At 39.8% G+C, this 24,057-nt stretch overlaps 1 protein-coding gene and 1 long non-coding RNA gene across 2 annotated transcripts in view; both read right to left on the minus strand.

Annotated features, from left to right (window-relative positions):
- Positions 1-3,597: 3,597 nt before the first annotated feature.
- On the minus strand, positions 3,598-16,842 carry LOC102012196. Its single transcript, XR_260462.1, has 4 exons — positions 15,507-16,842; positions 12,095-12,333; positions 6,323-6,479; positions 3,598-3,883 (listed from the first exon to the last, which is right to left on the minus strand). It is a non-coding gene; the product is annotated as an uncharacterized LOC102012196 (long non-coding RNA).
- Positions 16,843-17,704: 862 nt separating this feature from the next.
- Tmem64 (transmembrane protein 64) overlaps positions 17,705-24,057 on the minus strand; it is a gene marked incomplete at its 5' end in the record, with an annotated part of 46,501 nt that continues 40,148 nt past the window's right edge. The window contains 3 exon segments of the mRNA XM_005381765.2: positions 17,705-17,868; positions 19,990-20,089; positions 21,137-21,703.

Consider the following 24,057-nt stretch of genomic DNA (forward strand, 5'->3'; position numbering starts at 1 on the left):
CAGTGGCTAACAGAGAGTGGGATTGTCCTTGTATATTAACAAGAATAATCCCATCATTTCTTTCAGCTTTATACAAAGACACTGCCCCCCATAGCCAGTATACTTTTATGAGCTTTCCTATATTGCTGAGCTTTCCAACTCAAGGCAGCAAAGCAAACATAGTATCTTTTTTTCTGAGGTTTTAGGATGTCATGTTCAATAAGCAGCAAGTTCTCCAACATGGAAGATAAGTTCATCACATTCAATATTTGTACACACAAACTTTGAAAATTGGGCTTCAAATTCTTTCAAGATAAAAAAGCTTCACCAAGATCTGCTAATCAAGGTTGGCAATGGCATCAGTCTCTTCCTCCTCTTCTTCCTAGATACTGCAAGATATCTACTTTTTCGGACCATAGAAATCAATTGTATTCTTGAATTGTCAACAGTGTGCCCCAGGGAGTCGTGAAAAGTTAACTGGGATGGGCTTCCCAGGTGAAGCCTGCACAAACCTGATGACCTAGTCCCTGCCATGTACCGGTAGGACCCAAGATGGGCGGAGTCATGGGACTGCGTAAATTTATATTTTCTTCCCCGTCACTGGCAATTTTACGTTCTGTCACAAGTTTCCTACACACTTTAATGTTCAGGCTTTCATCTGTTCCCAAAGTCATGCTCCTCTACTCTTAGTTACTTTCCTGTCCTTGCTGAGACAAAATACCCAACACCCAAAGTTAAAAGAGGAAATATTCAGCTCACACTTTGTGGAGGTTTCAGTCCATAATCAGCTGGCTCGAAGGCAGAGTGGCAGATGGCGGAGGAGCAACAGGTCATGGTGGTGGAAGACAGCAAAAGCACCAGTGGAGAGCGAGACAAGGCTCTTTCTGTCCCTTATATGGTACCCAGTCTACCAGGATAAGGGTGGTGCTAATCCAGTCAGTGGACTGATCCACCTGTCACCCACCCTTAATCCCAGCATTCCACTATGCATCAATCACACACTTTAGATTCAGGCACTTCTGAAAAAAATCCTGTGACTACATGAGGTGTTGGGGGGACATTTAGACACAAACCAAGTAAGACAGAACTCAACATGTTGCTGTTCGTCAATTGGCTATTTATAGGTAGGTGCAGGGACAGCAGTTTGAAAAGCACTGTATTCTCCCCAAATGTCCCTTTACCGCTCTGCCTCTTATTTTAAGTGATGTTAAGACATGACTGTGGGTCTACTGAATGGACTCTTTCCTTACAGTGTGTTGTGGCATCTTGGGCTCTGTTAATTTCTTTCCATGTGTGACTGTTTAGAGAATGACCACGATGTCAGTTAGGTCTGGTGTGAATTCTCCCATTACTGATTTAGCATTCTTGCTTTGAAGTTTTCCCATCTGACTCATTTTTACCTGGACTGTTTGGTTGGAAATTGGTTTCACCTGTGGAGATTCCAAGTCAAGCTATCTTGAGAACTAGAGAATATACATTTTGAAAGAGTCATGCATTGTCCAGGACTGAATCTTAGCGTTCCCCACATCTCTTTGGGGACTAGAAAGCACAGTGAGGCTAGCGGAAGCCTCCCTAGTTCCCAAGAGAGTTGTAGGAGAATTTTGAGTTCTCTACCATTTAGGATGCTCCTGGAGAGACCCAGCAAAAGTAAAAGAGGGATCCTCTCTCCTAAGCTGTGAGTAGGGTTTCCTGACAAGCTTGGTCTCTAACCCTGAAAATGCCATGCACTTCTCTGACTCAGCCCTTGAGTCACGCTATTGAAGGGTGGCATGAAAATGTCACCCCCAAGTATGCCACTTTGACATAAAGATTACTTTGAGCTAAAGGCAACTGACACCCAGCAGATGCAAGTAGGGCATGCTCATAGTCTTCCCTTTGCTTCCTGAAAGATGTGAAAGACGCCCTTCTTGTCCCAGGAGAAGCGAAACATTCTGAATAAACAGACCTTGCCAAGATAGTTCTTATCTTACCCTGTCCTCCCTGCAGAATTTATTTTTCCACAATTGCCTCTTGGTTCATGCAAAAGCATGGAGGTTTTACCATGTGAGTCGTCATTTCTTTCTGAGAGTTCTGTAGACACACGCAATGTATGAAAGTTGAATTCTTTTCTCCTGTTAATCTTTTTATGTCAATTTAATTCTCAGGCCCAGTTTGTTCCTTCAGCAGGGAGAGATAAATTTTCCCTCCTCACGCTATTAACCCACCACACACGCACACACACACACACACACACACACACACACACACACGAGGACTATTTTCCTGTTGTCTGCCTAAAAATTCTCCCATTCCCTGAAAGTTCCCATAACAGCCAAAAAATGTTCTCTCTACCTTAATTCCCAGGAGTAAGTTCACTCTGTTTTACATTGTTACTTCTGGCCTGGTGGAAAGCATGTCTCGCTTATCTCCCTTCGGCTCCTGGGGTAAATTTTCAGCCCCCTCCTGGTGCCCCCGCTGCCGCTAACCGTGACTACCCCACCCCACAGAACCACCCAAGGGTAGGGCCACAAAGACCCACGGACTTCTCCAGCACGGCTCCTTGTCTCTCATTGGTAAAACTGTAACTGAAATCTGCCAGCAGATTCAGGGCTCCTCTGACCTGAAGGGAAGGATAAAGTTCACAAAGGCAGCATCTCTTTTCTAACCTTGAGAATACTGAGCACAGTGGATATAACAATCTTCCCACTAAGGCTGCTACAGAATCAACAGGAGCATTTGGATTTGCCCTCCAGTGAATCCACGTATTTAGTAATGTTTACTGAGCACCTAAAATGTGCCAAGCACTCTATAGATGGTAAGAATATAGCAGGGAATAAAGCAGACAAGATCCCTATTTCATGAGGTCCAAGTAAGAACTGGAAGAAGGTTAGGGAAAAGTATTATAAAGGAAAGTAGGTCTGGCAGAAAACCTTGGACATGCAAAGGTCCTGAGGCAGGAGCAAGCTTTGTGGCTTCAGGGAAGACAGGAATACCTGTGTGGCTGCCATAAATTATCTGAGGTTAAGAGCAGTAGGTGATAAACAGAGGAAGTCACAGGCAATTGTAGGACTTTGGTCTTTTCTCTGAAATGGGCACCAATGAAAGTTTTTGAGGAAGAATTGACATGATCTGTTTTAGGCGTTAAATACCTCACTCTGGCCAGTGTGATCAGAGTAGAGTGAGAGAAGGTAGTGGCTCCGACCAGGAATTGAACAGTGTAAGTCCCGGCAGTGTTTTCTGGAGGACCAAATGTGGACTGTGAAACAGAAAGAGGTGTCCAAAGGGCCATTCCAGGAAAAACTAGGACAGACAAGGTGAAGGCAAGAGCCTGGGGTTCCTCTTTTCTCAGAATCTCACTGTTTTTCCGAGGAAAAGTGACACTCAGTGGGTTAGTTACTCTAGGTTCTATCAAAGCCATGGGTACTGAGGTGTGAATGACTGATTTTCACTCCCTAGACAACACTTAATTCACAGATTTTCACTTGCGAACAACCTGCTGACTTGTTCAGTTTCAAATGGAATAATGTGCTGGGAGAGTTTTGAACAGACTTGATACTGTGAAGGGCGGAACTTGAAAACAATCTAGGCTTCTAGGTCTTGCAAGGGTATTACACTTCATCAGTCTCATGCACTACTAACTGCTCACAAACCATTTATTCAACACATTTTGAGGACATTTATGAAGCTCCAGGTACTGGACACTGAGGACATAAAGACAGACCAAATAGGGATCACGCTGGTCTCATGGAGCTCACAGCTAATTAAAGTGGACAGTCAGGCCGAACAGACAAACATACGATGACGGAGTCTGGTCAGCGACAGCCGCAGGGCGTCAGAGATGAGGTAACAAGTAGACACAGTCACTCCTTCTCCACTTCTGCAAAGCAGTGCTCTGCCCCATGACAGCCACAGAAAACATTCAAAGCTAAAGGGAGAGATCAGGAAATAGAAAAAAAATTATATTATCAAACGATTGTAACATCAGCAATGTGATCTAGGTCAGAATACAAACTTTCCTCTGTATTCCAAAATCAAAGACAGTTAAAGTACAGGAGTTTTGAAATTTTCAATATAGTCTTAAAAAATACTACATAAACATTCCCAGAAGTTAATTGTATCTTTGTTTTTATAATGAATAAGTGAATTAAAAATACATTCTTTAGTTATATGAAAAGATATAACCAGAAAGCTTCACGTAGCTGGGGCGATGGAAATACACCATTCTGCCTGGCTTGCACTTGGTATTTTTCAGACTGTTATTAGAAAAAATTATAAAAGAGATAAAATATGTTAAATTTCCTTGCTTCTTTATTTGGAGAAGTCTACAGATACATTAGACTAATTCTAGTTATTTTTTGTGTGTACTTTTCAGAAAGAAAAGAAATTATTGAAATAGTTAAAAATTAATATTTATTTACTTATTTAAATAAAGCTAAAAGAAAGAAAATTAAAAACAAAATTTACAAATATCATTCTAGGGGAACTGATGACAAAAAGCCTTCCAATGTTGCTCTGTCTGTATAAATCATATTCTTATATTTTATTTCAATTTTATTAAAATTGAATAAAAGGACACTGAGTTGCTTTTTTCAAGTAGATATTAATAAAATGTTAGTTAAGTATAAGACTAAGGATTAACTAGATTTTAAAGATTATGAAAACACTGACTCTAACCAGATACAGTAGAGACAGACACAAAGTCTAAGCCCACATTGTACAAGTTTAACAACTACTAAGTTAATCTTTTAAAGCTTTTTTATCCTGAGCTTTGGAAAGCCCAGTTGAGATGCTTATTCCTAAAATCCAAATTCTTGTTTTCTGATTTTTTCAATCAATTCAGTAACATGGAATCAGGTATAATTCTTGAATACACCCCCTTGGAAATGAAAATAGTGCAAATTCTCACTTTCTTCTTTAGGGAAACATTAACATTTAGGATCATGTGTACTAGAGGAAGGAGAAAAGATTTTTTTCTTCTATTTTACCTGTATTCTCTTCTACTTAGTTGACGCACCAATCATTCTCAGTAGGCCAGTTTTCAGGGGCTTAGAATAAGCATCCGTTTAGTCCAGAAATGCACGACAACAATTATTTATCAAAATTATTGTTTTTGTTGAGATTAATAAGAGTGCGTTCCTGCAAATCAAATATGTGACTGACACTACACGTACCCTTTTATAACTCCACACACACCTACTGTACAGTGAAGCACTGCATCAAAAGTGTTAGTATCCTGCCATCCTGTGGCTATAGGTGGTACTACAGTCCTGTCTTACTGGGCATCCTTACTAGCATCCCAAAGTATTTGAAATGCAGCTAAGACTAAGAATGAAATGACATCTAAAAAGAAAACATAAGGAAAGTTACGAAAACATAAGGAAGTATTCCAAACAATCTAAAATTGTTTTTTATCCTAAAAAAAAAACTTCCCTTTGAGTTAGGACTTCAAAAACACGATGCTTCATCTACCATTTTATTTTTTGTTTGTTTCTGTTTTTCTTCCAGTACCAGAAATCGAACTCACAGCCTTGCACTTGCCAGGCAGGTGCCTCACCACTGAGCTAAATCCCCAGGCCCCATGTACCATTTTAAATGTTAACATTTCTGACAGATACTTCCCCTGTCAATGGATTCGAGGAAAAACAAGCTAACATCTTAATAAGCAAAATATTTTCCACTGGAATGAACAAAAACACTGCAAGACCAAGCTGGGAAGCTTCTGATTGTAATAGGCTATTCACAGGACTGCTCTTTAAGTAGGAAGGTGAGTTTGATATTGTACCTGGAAAGGTGAGCAAGAATGTGGAAGACCATAGTAGCTCTCAAGCTTCAAGGGGATTAAAGTTCCTTATCCCCCAAGTTTTCTATACCCACCCTCAGCCCGACTTAGTCCTGGAAACACACAATAGGCTTTCATTTTTGTACTATAGCATTCATGCTAGAATCCTACATTTCATGAGACCCGTAACACAGAACATCCGTAAAAGATGGAAGGGCCAGAATGCTTATTCTCAATGCTTCCGCTCCAATATCGCACCCACTGCTACACAAAAGCCATCTTGGTGTGCGGCAATCAGAATAGTTCATCACTGTTACCCCAGCAAACGGTGCCCAAAGCTTGAGACCCATCCTAGCATTTCCTTCCAACAACCATCAGACTTCAGAGGTCTGGAAATATCTCAAGATCTTGCTGCAGTTTGCTCATCCAGCTTGAAAGCCAGCACTAGCGAGCCAATATGTACACTTATAAGTTTGGTTGGTGAGCTTACTGACAAATAAAAGGTAACCTGAGCTTTATGTCAAGTTACTGTTTACTTCAGACTTGAATAAAGAATGTGATTCCGTGATGTGCACTGACCCTTACCCTTGCTTTCTTGCCGACTTCAGGACTCTGCACCTCCTTCTTTTCCCTTCTCTGCTTTTGTTTATTGCTTTCAGCTCCCACAAACATCCTTCCCATTTCCCCCTCAGGCAGCTTGCATTTCAGTTCTGTCACAATCCAAGGTAGGTCTTCTGTAACACTGGATTTAAAAAAAAAAAGATCCCAGTGGGAGTCACGTTAAATTCACCGCAGGTTGGAGGAGGTTGGCTCGGATCTTCAGTCTGTCTCTCCTCAACGTTTGCTTTGTGGTCAGAACGGTGGCATCAGCCAATCTGACCTTTTAAACTGTCAAACTGGCTTACCGAGGGCAAAGGCCTTCTGCAAGAGTCACGTACACAAATTACAAATGACATTGGCTAAGCCAGATTTTTAAAGACTGCCAACATGATGCAATGGCTGGAAAAAGATTCTCTTGGATAAAAGGAAGAAAGGAAACAAAGAAGGGAGGGAGGGAGAGAGTGGAGGATTTGGAGGGAGGAGGAAGATCAGTCATTGAGCCCTTACCCGATGCTCTGTACATAGTATCTGAGCGTCTTGGTTATGCTGACCACTGAGAAACCTCTGACCATGCACATGTGAATGTGAATCTGAATGTGAGTTGAACCTTTTCTGACCATGTGAATGTGAATCTTTTCTGACCATGCACCATGTGTATTCTAGGCATTGTACATGTGGTCTCTTACTCTTTATAATGGCCCTGTGAAGTAAGTACTGCATTATTTTATTTTATTTTAAACGTGAGAAAACTCAGCTACTGAGAGAGATAAAGCATCTTCGCATAAAGCTGATTTGAAAGGAGGCAATTTGAAACAACAAGCAGAGCTTCAGCAGGGTGAGCTGAAGAGAGAAAGGTCTGAGCCCTGGAAAGGGTCTGGATGCTACCTGGTCCACAGCGAGAATACCGGTCCGCACCTGCGTTTCCGCGCTCCCTCTCCTCTTCCTCCTTCCCCTTCACCATCATCACCATCCTCATTAAATGTTACTGACTTAGGAAACTTTTTGCAGTTTGAATGTTGAAGTGCCTTTCCCATTTAAATTTTCCTTCCATCTTTTAAAGGGCAAATTGCTCCGGGGAGGTGACCTCTCTTTTTTTTTTTAATGCTAGAGATTAACAAAAGTTAAGTAGTTGCTATTATAACCCAATCTCTAGTCTCCAGTGTAAAGTTGGTGAGTTGCAAATTTAGAACAAATTGGTACATTAAAGGTCAGTTCCTCAGCGAGGACTCCGACATACTGCTTTTTTGCTTTTAAGTGGGGCATGAACTGAAAAGGGATGGATTTGCGAGGCATCTGGTGGCTGCTGTCCTTGGCGCTTTTTGGGGACCCCAAGTTCCCAGGACGAGGTGAGGAGGACCTGAAAAAGCTGAGTGACGCCTCCTCACTGCGGGCTATCAGTTCCCCGGTGCCTTCCAGTGGGCTCCGGCTTCCTTAGTTCAGTCTCCCTCTCAGACCGCAGGAAAGGCAGGGAGAATGTGAGGGTCCCGCAAATGTACCTTTCAAGCACACGCAAGATTACAGGACGCAGAGTCTGGGGTGAAAGGAACAACTGTTCACAATAAGACTCCCTCGATTAGTGAAGCTAATTCTTGTTAAAAAAAAAAAAATTAAAATAGTATATTTTGGACTTGGCTTGATAAAAAAAAATACGAACGGGTTTAAATATTAAATTCCCCTTATATCTAAGCTACCAGTCACATTATTTTTGATGTCTGAATTTCCTACTCTCAGTAAACCTTAATTCACCCAGGCATTGAGAACCTTTTGATTTTTTCCTCCTATGTTCCCTGAGTATCCCTCAGTGCTGTTTTCACCTTGCTCTACCCCTCCCCATCCCCTATTTCTACTTGAAAAATAGAATAAGTAGATCTTCAGAGTCGGACCAATGCTTGGAACATAGCTCACAAACCAAAACGCTTACGGAATGTTGCATCCTTCTATAGAAAGCATTTGACCTTGATAACTGCACTGGTGCCATGCATGAAGTCTGTCCCCTTCGAATCTATGAAGGAGAAAATCACTCTGGTAAAATCTCCAAACAACCTGTAAAGACACTGAGACCTGCTGTGGACAGCTCTCCTACAAAAGGTCAGGGCGGCCCCTAGGTTTTATTACAGCTGCTGTTCCAAGCACACCGTTACCATTCCCCTGTCAGTCTGTCGGAGGGTACGTTATGGATTCCATGTTTATATTTCTCATGACATGTCCCCATTATGATTTTTAATAACAATGATTTGGGCACCTTTACAACTTGTTCTCAGAATTTGTTCATAAATCATTCACGTGTTATAGCCTTATTTGTGTGCCCGGTATTCTCCATTAAAATCTAGTCCATGTTGCTTTTGCAAAATGATAAGATCTAAAAATTGATGTGTAAACTGACATGCATAAGGTAAGGGTCTTTTGGTCACAGAAGATGCATGCTTGATAGGTGATCTATCTGGACTAGGTTAACAATTAACTTACTTAACCTGAATATCAGTACAAATCTCCAATCAGCCTCCACTGCGTGGACACAATGCATTAAAAGAATCTGGAAATATTGGTTCAAAGACAAAACCCCAAGATGACTCTTTGCTCTGAATAAATCTCCTGAGCTCATGAAAGACAAATCCTTCTCACCAGCATTCACCTCTCCTTTTGCTGGGCTGGTATCATGTCACAAGGCTATTGTTCAAGTCACTCAACACACAGACCCAGTGGCTTAAGAAGATGAAAAGGTTCCTTTGAATGTCAACATGGAAAAGGTCTTTTAAATTAATAACAGAGGCAGAGCACAGACCACAGAGAACACAGTGGTTTCCAGACAGGGTCACTGGCCCCCACTTGTGTGGTATGATTGTGTGTGTTACTGGGAGAAGCAGGAAGGTAGGATTTGCTAGAATTTGTTCTTTTCCCTACGTGAAGGTTATGGAGAAAACTAAGCTACTTAGAACTAACTCTGTGTAGCTTGGCCTGGTTTCTTAAAGTCTATCTCTTGCGGTCCATGTGCAGCAGGGGGAGGAAACCTCAGGTCACCGCAGTTCCTGTCACCTGGGAAAGAGAAGAGGAACAAGCTCTCTGCAGAGCTGGAGACTTACAGCTGTACCAAAGTTTTAAACAAAACTCACGGAGCTTTGCTGAATCTAAGCTGTCACTCTGGTATCAAACAGCAGACAAGCAGCAGCGCCTACTTGGCCATCTGCAGATGTCAGTGAGGCTCTGCCTCCTGCAGGTCCTCCACAGCCTCCGAGTCTCGCCAGCCCTGGAGTCTCGCCAGCCACACGCGGTTCCCTTGTGCTGGGCAACAGTGTGACTTAAGAGAATTTCTCACTGTGTGGACAGTCAGGTTCCATCTCTAAAACAGGAATTGCATCACTTCACCCCAAGAGCCACTTGGGCTAGCACTTTGCACAGCACCTCAGAACCCCTCAGCTCTGTGGTCTAAGGTTGCTGCTAAGCCCCGGGAGAAACACACCCTCCATTTTTCCTGCTCCCATTGTCTACACGTTGGGCAGATCAGAATCCTAACTTACCATTCGTGAGCACAGACATTTCTGTAATGGCAGAAGAGGTTTACCAGATGCCCACAGCAGTCCCGGGAGGAGTAGGAGTTAAATAAGAGCAGCTTAACAAATGCACTATGATATTTTTTTTTCTATCCTGTGTTAAAATTCTAAAATTTGGCTAAGCAATTGAACTGTCATCCCAAATGTTTCGAGTGACCTTGGTATTAGAGACAGGTGACCTGGCCCTGTGGTGCATGTCCCAGGCTTGCATCCTCGGCACCATGCTGAGGGACTTGAGGGTGCTGACCCTTGAATTCAAGAAGCAGGACTGGGCCAACTGTCCTATGACAGACTTGGGTAGGCAATCTCACCCCAGGCTTCATTCTGTGCAATAATCAATAATCTTTTCATTTATATTATATCAACTCTCCATCTCATTCTTTACTGATACCACTGAACACGTCCACTCCATAAACTATAGATGAACTTGTGCTTTCTCCCCTGTACTTTCAGTTTGTTCTCAGAGCCGAAACGTGCCCTCCAACCAAGGCCTCTGATGGCCTAACAGAGCCTAAACACTGCCCACTGGCCAAGCCTCTTGCCTTCCTCAGTCTCCTTAGATGTCACCCAGCCTTGAGGTGTGCTCACAAGGAGGCGTGAAAAGGACGCCCTACCCCCTGACACCCTGTGCCTTCAGCTCCAGTCAGTCACTGCTTTCCAGCCTGCACAATGAAAGAAGCACCAAAGTATTCAGGACTATAAATCTTTAACTGACAGCAGATTCATATATGGTCAAAGTTCCCTTTGATTCAAATGTCTCTATTGAGAAGAGGGAGATAACAGCAAATCTTCACACAGTCATTATTGAGGAAAAGCTGTAAAAGATTTTCAATCATTAGTGTCTGAGTAACAATAAATAATTCCTAACTCCTCATTAAAGTCGGAAGTCAGGGTCTGGGGTGTGACTCAGGGGTAGAGCACTTGTTTGGCCTGCTCAAGGCCCTGGGCGTAATTCCCAGGAAAGAAACCAGAGACAGAGACAGAGACCAAGGGAGAGAGAAGGAAAGAAGGAAGAAAGGAGAGGGAGGGAGGGAGAGAGAATTGGAAGGCTGGAGTCCAGTGTTCAACCCAGAAACACTTGCCACAAAGTGACATCTTGCGCTGTCCTCCCTAAGGAGGCCACACAGCGGCTTTGTGTTGCCTCCTTTGGAGTGTCTGCCTGAGCAAGATACCAGCCACACTCAGATAAACCAGCACCAGGGGGCCAAGCGGTCACCATGGCTAAGGGGAAGGTGGCTTGGAGATGATTTTGGCCAAACTCCAACTAGGATTCAGAAATTTGAGCAGCAGCAGAACTGGGTCATGAGCCTAAGAACCTCTAAAATAGCCACACGCTGATTTGTGATCATTAACTCCACCCTTGAGAATGAAATTTGTAAAGGAAAGTAGCTGAATCCAAAGGTCTTTTTGGAAGTCTAATTGGATAGAGGTTTTGAATATAAATTCCTATAAGCCACAGGAAAGGGCAAGGAAAGAGCAGTACCTGTAATATTCTAAATGGTGTACATAATAAATGCAAAAAGACACTACCGAGTATGCACATTTACTTGGCGTTTTAGATACCTCTCTATTTCACCTTTGTACAGGGCTCTTTGTCATTTTCCCAGACCTACAGTTGACCCAGATACAAGAAGTAAACAGCTAATACAGACTTGGTGTACAGAATAAAATAATATTAAATGTGTACATAGAAATAAATTGTTAGTCTGCAGCCTGACTCTTAACACAAATAGGTCCTGGTGGGACATTACCTAGGGACACTCAAGAAGTCTTTCCACCATGTCTTGCAAACATGACACCCAGCTATATTAAGCTAAACGAGGAGGCAATATTAAAAGGCAAAGCTTTCAATTCCTGGTACCAATAAAATAAAGTAAAGTAAAATAAAATAAAATAAAATAAAAGGCAAAGTTTGTGCCCCTTAGTAATTCTTACTTTTCCTGAAAGAAGGCCTCCGTGTTTTTTAAAGTCCATTACTGGGCTTCTAGCAATAATTATTTAGCCCCTTCTTGGTAAAGCAGAGTAAGATGCTCAGAAGGAGTTATTTTCTGCAATGCCTTGGTTAGAAAAAAAAAAAGGGATGCAACATTACAAATATTGTGGGCCCATCCTATTGAAAGTTAGAAATATAAGTACATTGCTTTCCTACAGTTGCTCTAAAAAATAACACAAACTTGGCACTTAAAACCACACACATTTATTCTCTTACAATTCTGGATGTCAAGCCTGAAGTTCCAACAGGTTAAAATTGAAGTGTCAGCAGGGCCTCCCTCTCTCTGTGTGTTCTCAGGGAGAATTCCTTGCTTTGCCTCTTCCAGTTTCCAAGGTCACATTTCTACATTCCTTGGCTCAGGCCCTTCCTTCATCTCCACAGCCAGACCAGGGGCTCCAAATCTTTGTTCTGCCACCCGGCTTTCTCCTCTGCAGAGAAACCTCCCGTGCCTTCTCCTGTAAGGACATTTTCATTTCACTTTCGTTCCACCCAGATAACCCAGGATGACTGTTACATCTCTCAGTCCTAAGTCATACCTGATTGCTATATTTTCGTGGCAAACACAGGGAGAAATACAAGGGGTAGAGAGATATTAGGGGTAGATGTTCGTATCAAAATTACTGTCTACTTAAAGTATCACGTAAGAGATTTAATACATTCGCGCATCACAACTCAAGGCATCTGAAACATCCTTGTTAACAGTAATACCCAGGCAAAAACTGATGCTAAGGAACCAAGTCTCTAAAGGATTCTTTATAGGTAACCAGGGAATATAATATTCTGGCTCATTATGGTGATATCTACTCTTCAAGCAAATAATCAGTAAACAACTCATAAAAATAAGTGAGAAAATTACACAAATGCTCAAATATTGTAGAAAAGAGCATGTTCATTTTATATAAAATATATCTAAACAGGTAGCTTATTACATTAAGACAGTATTTCCTCCTGCAGTGCTAGAGGTGGAATGCCCTGACAATCTATCTTTACTTTATAAGGAATTCAAAGGTAAACATGCAACAAAGATGTGGTTGGTTAGGAGATCCTATGCATAGGGGGAGCTTTTGTTTAAAAGTGAGTATTTTAATGTGATATGCATTTCCTGTCCTTCCTGTAGTCAGTTGTCTAGACAAGATTTTCTACTCTGCTCTCATTTAGATTGGCAGTGTGCAGGGTTGAACTTCAACACACAGTCTGGAAAAAGTAATGAACACAGTACGGTACATAAGTTTTTCTTTATTTGATTTGAGCCTTCTGAGACTTTCACCAAAAGTATATATTTTTAACTTTATTTTGATTACTAATTTTCAGTCATATGTTCTTTTATTCAAAGTCCAAACTGTTGAAGTTTTACTGGAGCCCGTACAAAAGAGAATCCTAAAGTTAAAGCTTAATGAGATACTGTTTTATCATCTAAAATTCCTCAGCTTGAAATATTCAAAACACAATTTTTCCCATATCTGTGACCCAATACTTTGTTGTCCTGAGACGGCTTTGAATTAATTGGTTAGTCCTATGGACCCATTGAAAAATTAGGGGGCATAGTAATATGACAAGGGTAAGGATGGAAAGTTTGGGAGCTTAAGAAGATCAGATAATAAGCTTCTTTTTTAAAAATTCAACTGGGGCTGGGGATTTAGCTCAGCGGCAAAGTGCCTGCCTGGCAAGCGCAAGCTCGTGAGTTCGGTTCCTGGTACTGGAGAAAAGCCAAGAAAAAAAAAAAAAGAAGAAAAGAAAGAAAGAAATAAAAAATTAAAAAATTCAATTAATTACATAAGTAGACACAGGAGAGGACTATATTGTTCTGTCAAGAATTTTTTTAATTTTGGAGAGATACAGAATTTCAAAACAGGATGATAGAAAATTAACAATGGTCATTATATTGCGTATTGTTATCTTCAAAGTAGTTGCTCAGATTTCCAGGTACAGGCAGGCAAAAGTGATCAAACAATATGAGCACTAACAGTTCCTTTCAATGCACTAATAGAAATCAGTAACACAATTATCTTAGCTACCTTGTGTATATATACATCTTTTTTTCCCTTCCTTCTTTTCTCTTTCCTCCAGCCCAGCTGTTCTTTCCTTTTGAGCAGTGTCCTTCCTTTTCATGATATCTATTGTACCTCTTGGACCTTATTTACTCTTTCAGTTTCTTATACTAAGAAGACAGTATGATGTTTACACATGCAATTCATCAAGATGTTTTTAATTTTAAGAATTTTGAAGAAAAGAGTAATTTCATTGGTCCAATTTCTCTGAAAGTATATTTCCCCATCTAGAGGATATCCACTGCAGCTTCTTGAAAAACCTATAGATCATTTTAGACAAGTTTTATCCATGAATATTCTAGATGCTCTGTACCAGGGAAGAAGGTATTTGAGATATGAAAATTAATATTGATGGAGTTCTACAGCCTCACAATTAAAAAGTGCATGGAAATAAAGAAGAATTGATTAAAATATTTCAGATTTTATAACTCACTGAAATATACTAAGTTCATATTAGAATCATATTGCCACTTGACTGGCAGGGTAGAAAACTCATTACACTTAGGTTGTAAAAACGAAATGAGTGGTATCTCACACCTGTACTCCCAGCACTTGGGAGGCTGAGGCAGGAGGATTGCTGCAAGTTCAAGGACAACCTGGGCTACAAAGTGAGTTCAAGGCCAGCCTGAACTGAATAGTGAGACCCTGTCTCAAAAAGACAAAAAAAAAATTGAAATGAAATTTTTTTACTCTAGTTATGAAATTGGCTATAATATAGGACAGAATTTCCCAGCATATAGTCAATGGGTTGCAAAAATAAAACTAATACATTGGAAGAACGTAATGAAATCTTTTGTTGGCTATAAAGAAAGGCAAACATCAGAGTGTACTGAGGCATTTAGTAGCCAAGCAATGTAATGTCAGATGCGGGAGCACAACAGTGTGATCAGGCTGGTAAAGGGCAACACGAGGTATTTCAAACTTCATTTTGAAGTAAATGGGATCTCATTTGGGCATAGTGGTGTGGATTGCAATGCACAGTGGCATAAGTATAAGGGAATCTTCACCTACATCCTGACTTTACCACTTCTGAATTATAAGAATTTAGACAGTTCCTTTAGCCTCATTAAATCTTAGCTTTTTTAGTGACAAAAAACGGACAACATTCGATCTTCCAATTTCAACTCATAGGATATTTATAACTTCAGATGTATAAAAAAGTAATGTAACTATAAAGCTCTATAAAATTTTAGTGGTTACTATTGCAAAAAAATTGTTAGAGTTCACTTATTGACGAGTTTTGATATTTTTTACCTCTCATTATAATACCACTGATGTGTATGATGTCTTATGCTTAATTGATTAAAGGAGGCAGGCACTTAATTCTCTTAAATTCCACTCAGTAAAATGCTGAATCATCACACACACACTTCAAAATGGTGCCTTTAATACAGTCATTTGAGCAGAGTCATATTTCCGTTTTCTTCAGAGCTTTAAATTGAGTGCCGCTGTTCCTTTGAGAATTCAATACCAACACTCTAATTTATTTTCAATTAGCAGTTAATTTGCTTTAAAATGTGTTATCAACATTTCGTAGTCCTGAGAGTTTCCCAGAGCAAAGTAGAGTATTGGGAACCCACCTCATTTTCTTTCTATGCAACATTAACAGGTCACATAAAATCGCAGCTACTCTGAGCAAACTTTCGGAGACAGACGAGGCTGCAAAAACCTCAGCATCATTCCAGGGCGGTCCAACTCGGTAATCACTTCCTCCTCAGCATCTTACAGGACAGAGAACTGAAACTGTTTGCTTAACAACACTCATGTTACAAAAGGTAGTCTCCTCAAAACATGTTAGAAATAATAATAGCTTGGACATATGGCAACTATATCCAAATAATGACATAAGTTGTTAAAAATGATTGCACTCACAAGCAACTTTGATTGTAAACGATCCGGGAATAAATTCTGAAATAGTTTCAGATAATGTGAAATCTCAGTTTAGCTATGATACTAATATATTTTCCAATCAGAAAATTCACTACAGTGAGATATCATATTCATTCAAAAGTTTAGTTAGAATGAACTCTAGTATACTTAAAAAATATTTAAAAAGAAACAAGAGCTTTATTCCTGGGTTTAAAAACATAAAATAATGCTAGAGACACTTAAAGTCTGGTGCTGGTACCAGAATAGGTAAACATATCAATAGAAGAGATAAGAACACCAAAATAAACTCGTATATGTATATATAAAATCATATATAGCAAAGTTGGCATTTAGAAACAATGTTTGGACAACTGGGTCATTTTGAGAGAAATGGAGTTCTACTCCAATAATTTAAGAGAAGTAATTTATATGTATTAAATATACACATTTTGTATATTAATGTATAATATATTTCTACATATGAACACATGTAAGTATACCAGAAAATATAGAAATCTATAATCTTAGAGATCTGGAATTCAGAATCACATGGGAATAAGTTGGTGATATATTGATTTGTTTATATACAACCTTAAAATTCCTTTATGGTTAAAAAGACCAAGTTCAAAAATAACCCACAAGAGCCATAGTCAAAAGCAAATAGGGAGGCAAAAAATATAAAGTTCTTCCTACATATCAATATCAAAGATAAATAACCTAGTAGACAAATAAGCAAAAGGCTAGCAATTTATTGTAGAATAAAAATGATCAACTAATGTGGTTCTGTCAAAACTGTCTGAATTTTGGTTATGTAAATGTGTTTTTCTATAAAAATTGGACAAGAAATTGTGAATAGATACGTCTATGCATATATTACATAAAGTTTGAGTATTAAAAAATAAGAATTCTATCACAATTTTGTTACATACAATCTTTTTCTCTCACTTAAACTGAAAGAAAAATTACAAAGAAATTTGTATTAGAATATTAACCATGGCTGTCTTTCGATAGCTAGATTATGAGTGATTATATTCTTTTTGTTTATCTGTATTTTCTAGATTCTTTACATTTTACATTTAGAAAGAAAGATTTCAAGAGTGTACCTTTTTTAAAAAGGAACTAGTTCAATCACTTTTTCAAAAAATCACTTATGAGATGTCACCCTTCATACAAAGTAGATAGCTAATTCACTGTATTTATGCAAAAATAATATAAATCCAGCTCTCCATATGTTCTCGTCACTGATTCTCAGCAGAACATGATTCTATATCTACATGATTTCCCAGTCATTGGTACCTTTAACTGAAATACATTATTGACCATTGCTACGATAATTCTAATGATATCAGCCTTTGTATGTTTATGTCATCATGTAAAAACTATGAAGAGGTAAATTTTATTTTAAAGAAAAATTTCACACTTTAATTTCCAGCCAGTTAAAATAAGTTTCTGCATTTATTATAGATACAAAGGAAAGCTTTTATTTATTTTATTTTTTTTTTTTTTTTGGTTTTTCTCCGGTACCGGGAACCGAACTCACGACCTTGCGCTTGCCAGGCAGGCGCTTTTGCCGCTGAGCTAAATCCCCAGCCCCAAAGGAAAGCTTTTAGACACTGAACAACTGACAAACTTACTGTGCTATGCTTGGAAGGCACAATCTTAAAAGACATTCAAGCCAACAAATAGCACTAAAGGCAATAGAAAATTATTGCAAAAAAAAAAATCTTGACGATGGTGCATATCTTAAGACCATCTGTCTATTCTGTTCAAATTATGATGGGAAGAGAGTACAACAGCAAAGCTGCAACTCAGATCCATAAAAGAAATAGTCAAACTAATGAAAAAGTAAATACTTTTCAAATCAGCCAGAGGGAATAAAACATAAATCTAAATTTATGACCCAGAAAAATAATTGAGGCACAGTTATAATACATGACCTAATGTAAGTAAAGTCAGGTTACGTTCAAATCATGACATAAGCAAGTAAAAGTGCAAATAATTCAGCAGTGCTTTTGCCTTCCTTCCGGTTGCAGATACAGTCTGGCTGATAGCACGAGGTCGAGCATCCCTTCTCTGGAATGAAAGGAATGTAAAGATAGAGAAAATTCAGTTTCTTGTTTAAAAAACATGTCAGAAACTGAGAAAGAGAGTTTATTGCTTTCCCCAAATTAGATAAAAGTTATACTAAACAACTAGCATTGGATCAAGGGTCAAACATCCTACTAAATCTTGTCTCATCTAAACTCAGCTTGGCCCCTCCCATGCTCTCCATGCAAGCCCTTGCCTCTGCCCAGCAGCCGGCTGCTCTCTAGCTCAGCGCTTCAGTTTTGCTGACTCTGCCCACAGAACCAAAATCCACTTCCTGTAGACCACTGGCATATGGAGGGAAGCCGGAAGGATTAGCAAGGCTCACCTGTTGGTCTAACGAACAGAAGAAAGAGATAAGGAAAGAAAAGAAGGAAGGAAGTGGTAGAAGGAAGGAAGGAAGGAAGAAGGAAGGAAGGGAAGGAGGGAGGAAAGAAAGGAGGAAGGGAGAGAGAAGGCGGGAGGTGGGAGAAAGAAAAGGAAAAAAGAAAAGTAGACAGAGTGCAAAAATTGTTGGTTCAAGTGAAGATCTCAAAGCACCTAAGATATGGTCCACACAAGGCATCAGATAAACAGTTGAGGGAGAGTACAGGGCCTGTGTGAGCTGGAATGCTTCAGCACAGCTTAGAGGAAAGGCTTCCGCCGCACTGCATTATTTCTCCACCTAAACATGCGTCCAGAGAATGGAGACTGATAATACAATCTGGCAAAAGTTGAGGTGATTTTTCCTAACTTCAGGCTTGAATAGATATCTGAACAAGCCATGTGACAAACAGTAAAGGAGAGGAGATGCCGTGGAGGACATGGGAGATGCACTAAGGTGAATTTAGGGAAGGAAAAATATTTGAGCTGAGATTGACATGGTGGGGAGCAGGTAGGCAAAGAGTGAGGAATGATGTTTCTCTGAGGAGGAGGAAATGCAATCTGTAAGTAGCCAAAGAAAAGGTGAATGTTAATGGAGAAGTGAACGTAGCAGAGGCTTGGAGGAGTGTCGTGATGAGCAATGAGTTGGGACTGGATCATCAGAAATCTGGAAGGTCCCATAGGTCACACGGGGGTGCTGAGATCACCGAAATGACAACCAAGTAACTTGAAAAACTGGAAATCATTTAACAGTGACTGACACAATACCTAATTTTACTTATAGGGTGGAAGCAATTAAGATAATTTAGCCCGGAAGATAATTAAGAATTTTGCAAGGCCTCTTGGACACTGTTATGGCTTTTAATCATCATTATAATTTAATGGAGATGAGTTTGCCATGTCCTACAAGACGACTTCTAACTTTATCACTTGATATATGCTTATGGTTTAGTTCTTTTTTACAGAAATAGTGTATGACTTCAAAAACTTCTAGATATTTAAAATACTGGTTGTTTGGGTTATGAAATATAAAGGTTGTTAGAATGTAGAAATGCCAGACATTTAACTCTCAAATTCCTGAGACTCTCTAATATTTTATACTTGCAGAAGGTCTCCAACCTAGTGGACTCCAGTGCTTTTTTGTTTGTTTGTTTTTATTTTGTTTGTCAGTACCCGGCATTGACTTCCAGGCCTTCACTTTGAGCTACATATCCGGCCCTTTTTAAATTTTTTTTTTTTTATTTTGAGACAGTTTCTCACTAAATTGCCCAAGTGAGACTTGAACTTTCCAACATCCTGATTTGTCTCCCATAGCTCAGTGATCAGACTGTTTTGGATCACTTGTTTCATCAATCAAAGGTTTTGAAAATATTTTAAAACATTTGTATACATTTTAAATATACACAAAAAATAGAAAGAAATAAAAATTGGCTGAAAAAAAAAGAATAGAAACTAAAGTTCTAATAGAAGAAATAGCATATTCCCAAGGTACTATCTTGCATGAAATTACTCTATAAATCACACTACTAATTTCATGAAACCACCTAATAGGTGATTTCTGGAGTTATTTTTCAGTCAATAAATTTTATACCAGGGACTTAATTTCTGATATGAACAAATAAGATGTTGGGCCTGCAGCGTTTCTAATTTTTAATTAACAAGCTCATCTTCACAGGGAGTTAATCAAACATTTTTACTATTTGTATACAAAAGAAAAATTCCAACCACAAGAATCACAGAAGCCACCTTTTTCTTTTGAATGGATTCATGTTGTGCTGCCATGTCCTTGATAGGGGATTTCAGACATACATAGCTGTGTGACTTTTCTGAAGCCTTATCCTTTTTCCTGCAAGGAATAGAGAACATTAGATGGATTTAGTATATTAAAAAGTTAATGGTACGGGGCCTCAGTAAAAGGAAAATAAAGAAGGTGAGACAGTAAAACCGTGCAGTAACAAGGATCAAAATTCAGAGCCCTCCAAATACCTCTGTTTAAAGGAATAACTCAGTATTGTCTTCTTCTGGCTTGAGTAAGTGCATTGGAACGTACTCCTGAATACCCTGGGGTGTGGGCAGACTGTGGGTGCTCAGGTCTGACTGGTTTGTATCCAGCTGTACCAGTGGAGGACAAGTTACTAAGCCTTTGATTGTTTTTCTCTAGAATGGTAAAAGCAGTGCCTATCTCCTGTGATTGCTGGGTGGGTAAAACAATATATATGGTGCTAAAGCACAGTGCCTGGGCTGTCATAAGCACTCAATAAATATATAACTGCTGGAAAAAATAGAAATATATATAGCACTTAATATCCCTCTTCCTAACAGAGTCTGGGGTTAATGTTAATTATAAACACTGTTTGTTCTTGTTGTTATGGAATTTTTGTCTCCCTTGTTGATCACAGTGTCCTTCCAAATGTCTGCCTGAATCAATGCCATTTCTTTTAGATTAAAAACAAGAGATAAGAGGCTATCAGACTCGCTCTGTCAAGCAGCAGGCAGAGTCCTGAGGGCCACGGGTATGGATGAGAGAAAAATAATTGAATCCCAAGGGCAATGGCATCCAGGGGCAGTACTGGCAAATGCCTGAGACTGGACAGGCCTTATGAGTTTATGGGCAGATGAGATGGAAATTTCAGTTCCCTCTTAGGAGAACAAGAAGCTGTGAGATGACTGTGGGGAGGAAATGATAACTAGGCTCAAGGAGGAAAGGGACCAGGAAAGTGCAGCATACATCCTCACATACTTCTCTCCTAAATCTAGTATTTACCCGGGTACCTTATTACCAGCCACCTGCTGTGCTAAGGCATTCTCACGAGTTATCTCTGTCCTTCTAGTTTACAACCAAGTTTCAGAAGCAATAAGCTCCTTGTCCAAGGTTACATAAGGGAAGCAAAACCTGCAGGTAGAAGTAGCATTTGTTGGTTATAGCGAGTCCTCGTGATCTGGGTCAGGGACATCAGAAAAACCAGGTGGGAAGTTGCTCAGCTAAGGAGTCACAGTCTGTCCCCATTTTTCTAAGTGGCAGGTTTTTAGGATTTTCCACTTGACTGAGAGCCACATTTGCACTGAAAGTCATTGGAGCAAGAAGGCAAAAAGTCTAAGAGATTTCATGTGGGCGATCGCTTGCTGTAGAAATAGATTCCTTGGTACTTGGTGGTTCTGGGGTTCACGATTCTTGCCTTGCGTCCTTAAACTGGCATCATTATGCAGAACTGAGTGGGTGCACCCTATCGCAGCAGGGAAACAGCTCCTTTAACTCACATGCATGATCAAAGAAACAGTTTCATAATTGTTCCATATCTATGAGAGAAATCTTCTTTCAAATGGAACTTTTTCTGAATAGTTCATCATCTCTTAACTTGGGCTTTTCTCCTTTTTAACACATATTAAATATTTATGCTGTGTTGGCAACCATTTTTCTTCCCAACTTCATTACTGTCGCTTTGGGAGAGCAGTGAAGACACTGCTGAGTAAAAAGTCAGTACATTCAAGCTCATGATTTTCACCCTCATCCACAACGAAATCACCCAAGAACTGAAAGGCCATGTTTCAGAAATGTTTTCAGATTTTCTAACAGTGTTTAAAAAATATTTTCTATAAGCCTTGTCCAAATGGATCAAATGCCTAAAACCTACACTGTACAACATTTTCTCCTATGAATGTTGTATCTGCAATTAGTAGATGTTATCAGAGAAATGGAGTTTATATCTGCGGACCTGGTCTCATACAGAACAGAAACATGAGCAATCAACAACTAAAAGTCTAGACTTAGCTTTTGCAGTTAAAAAAAAATTAATAGTGAGCCAGATACATAAGGACAAAAATAGTGTAATCTCAATTATACAAGGTACCTAGAACAGGCAAATTCATAGAGACAGAAAAGAAGCTGGTGAGACAGAAAAGAAGATGGTGATTATCAAAATCCAAGGAAGAAAGACACAGGCACTATTGTTGAGTTCAGAATTCAAGTTCGGGATGTTCTGGAGCGGAAGGTGATGGCAGTTGCATCACAGTGTAAATGTTACTTGCTGCCATCTGACTGTATGCTAAAATGGTTAACATGGTATATTTCACCACAATAAAAAATTTTAATCCATAACAATGACAGTAATACGGACTAGTATTGACTGTGCCATGGATGGTATGCTAAATGCTCTTTTCTATTCTTTTATTTAATGCCTAAAGTAGGACCCAAAGAGAATAATATAAAAACTTAAGCCATAATTTACATTTAACACAGATAGCAAATGGTACAGCTGACTTGGGACAGGGGTCTATTTCCAAAGCCCACATTCTCTCTGTGTCATGTTTTAGGACTTTATAAAAACACGGAGGCTCAACATTCTAACACCGACAAGGAGATGCCTTCTTTCCTGATGCTTTTCCTCTTTCTAAACTGTCCTGGATCTATGGAACCTCAAACACACAGCAAAGATGATCCCGGCATAGCATCCTCTTCTCTGATAATACAGTATATTGTAGTTTTGACATTAAAACATGGCAGATAAAAGAATGTACCTCCTTTCCTCACTGACCTCCAGTATTTGTTTTCCATGATTATGCCACTCCAAGCACCTAATTACCTCTTTCACAATTTCTAGAATGGATTTCCATAACGTTGTTTTGGCTTTGCTCCTATATCATACCTTGCTGTCCCAACCATCACCTCCTCTCCCCTGGGTAGTCCCATCAGGGATCTCACTTCTTAGCAGGCAGGTGACCCCACCAGTCACAATCAGTGTGGAGACTTGAATGTTGGCTCTGCTGCCACTTAGAAGAAACCTGATTGTAAAATGATTCCAGTTCCTGGAAATCCAGAGCCACAAGGTGGAGAGAGTCCTGCTGACTTTAATAAATGTCTGGCCTTTCATCCAGGAGTGATTGGTACACAGTGAATGTGTTATTGTATTTTCACTAAAACACTATGTCATCAAGCAAATCTATCAGAACATTAAGATCTTGGTTTCTGAAGGGAGACCCTGAACACAACTTCTTCCCCTTCCACTGCTCCCTCTCATTCATCCAGTGAACATTTATTGTAATAAGTGACACAAAAACCTGAACAGGTAAATGTCATACACTGATGAATGCGGTGTTGGAAATACAGAGTGTTATGAGAGCTCTGGGAAAGTGCCCCATCTTTTAAGGGAAGAGGGTTGAGGCTGAGGATGGACTGGCAGGCCAGAGTTGGTGCTTGATGGGCTCAGGAATGTCAAGGAGGCCAGTTGGCCCATCTCTTTGAGTTTTTCCTCCTATGAAGGTGGTTGTTTAGGTAGCATGATGAAGACCTTTAGCTTCTGTTTATACTCTTTTTTCTTAGGAGTCTGTTATCCTTAATACTGTCAGTATCTATCAGCAGAGTACCCAAATTTAAACCTCCAGTCTTGATCTCTCCACAAACTCTACAGAAGATATTCCAACTGCCTTCACGAACTATCCACTTGGGTCTCCTCCTGGATCCTCCAGATCTACATGCCGCAAAGAATTCATCATCTTCTCCACCCCCAAACACCAGTCAAACTCCTCTTCCTGATACTTCCTTTGACAATGGCTCACTATTACCAGGGCCTTAAGGCTCATGACCTTAGAGTCACCTTTGCTTCCTGCTTCCTGGCATTTCATGGGTACTCAGGGCTACAGGCCAGATGACTAGCAGCCAGAGCTCCCAAGACTTACCCAACATGGCGCAGGTAGACAGCATTCTTTGGCTACTGCAATCAAATCTCTATTGTAACATTCATACCCCATTGTCACAAAGACATAGACGAACTAGGCAAAAAACCAGCAAAGAAATATCAGAACTGAACAAAACCTGTG

This window comes from Chinchilla lanigera, unplaced genomic scaffold (genome assembly GCF_000276665.1).
Source record: "Chinchilla lanigera isolate Chin_1 unplaced genomic scaffold, ChiLan1.0 scaffold00016, whole genome shotgun sequence".
Lineage (NCBI taxonomy): Eukaryota > Metazoa > Chordata > Mammalia > Rodentia > Chinchillidae > Chinchilla > Chinchilla lanigera.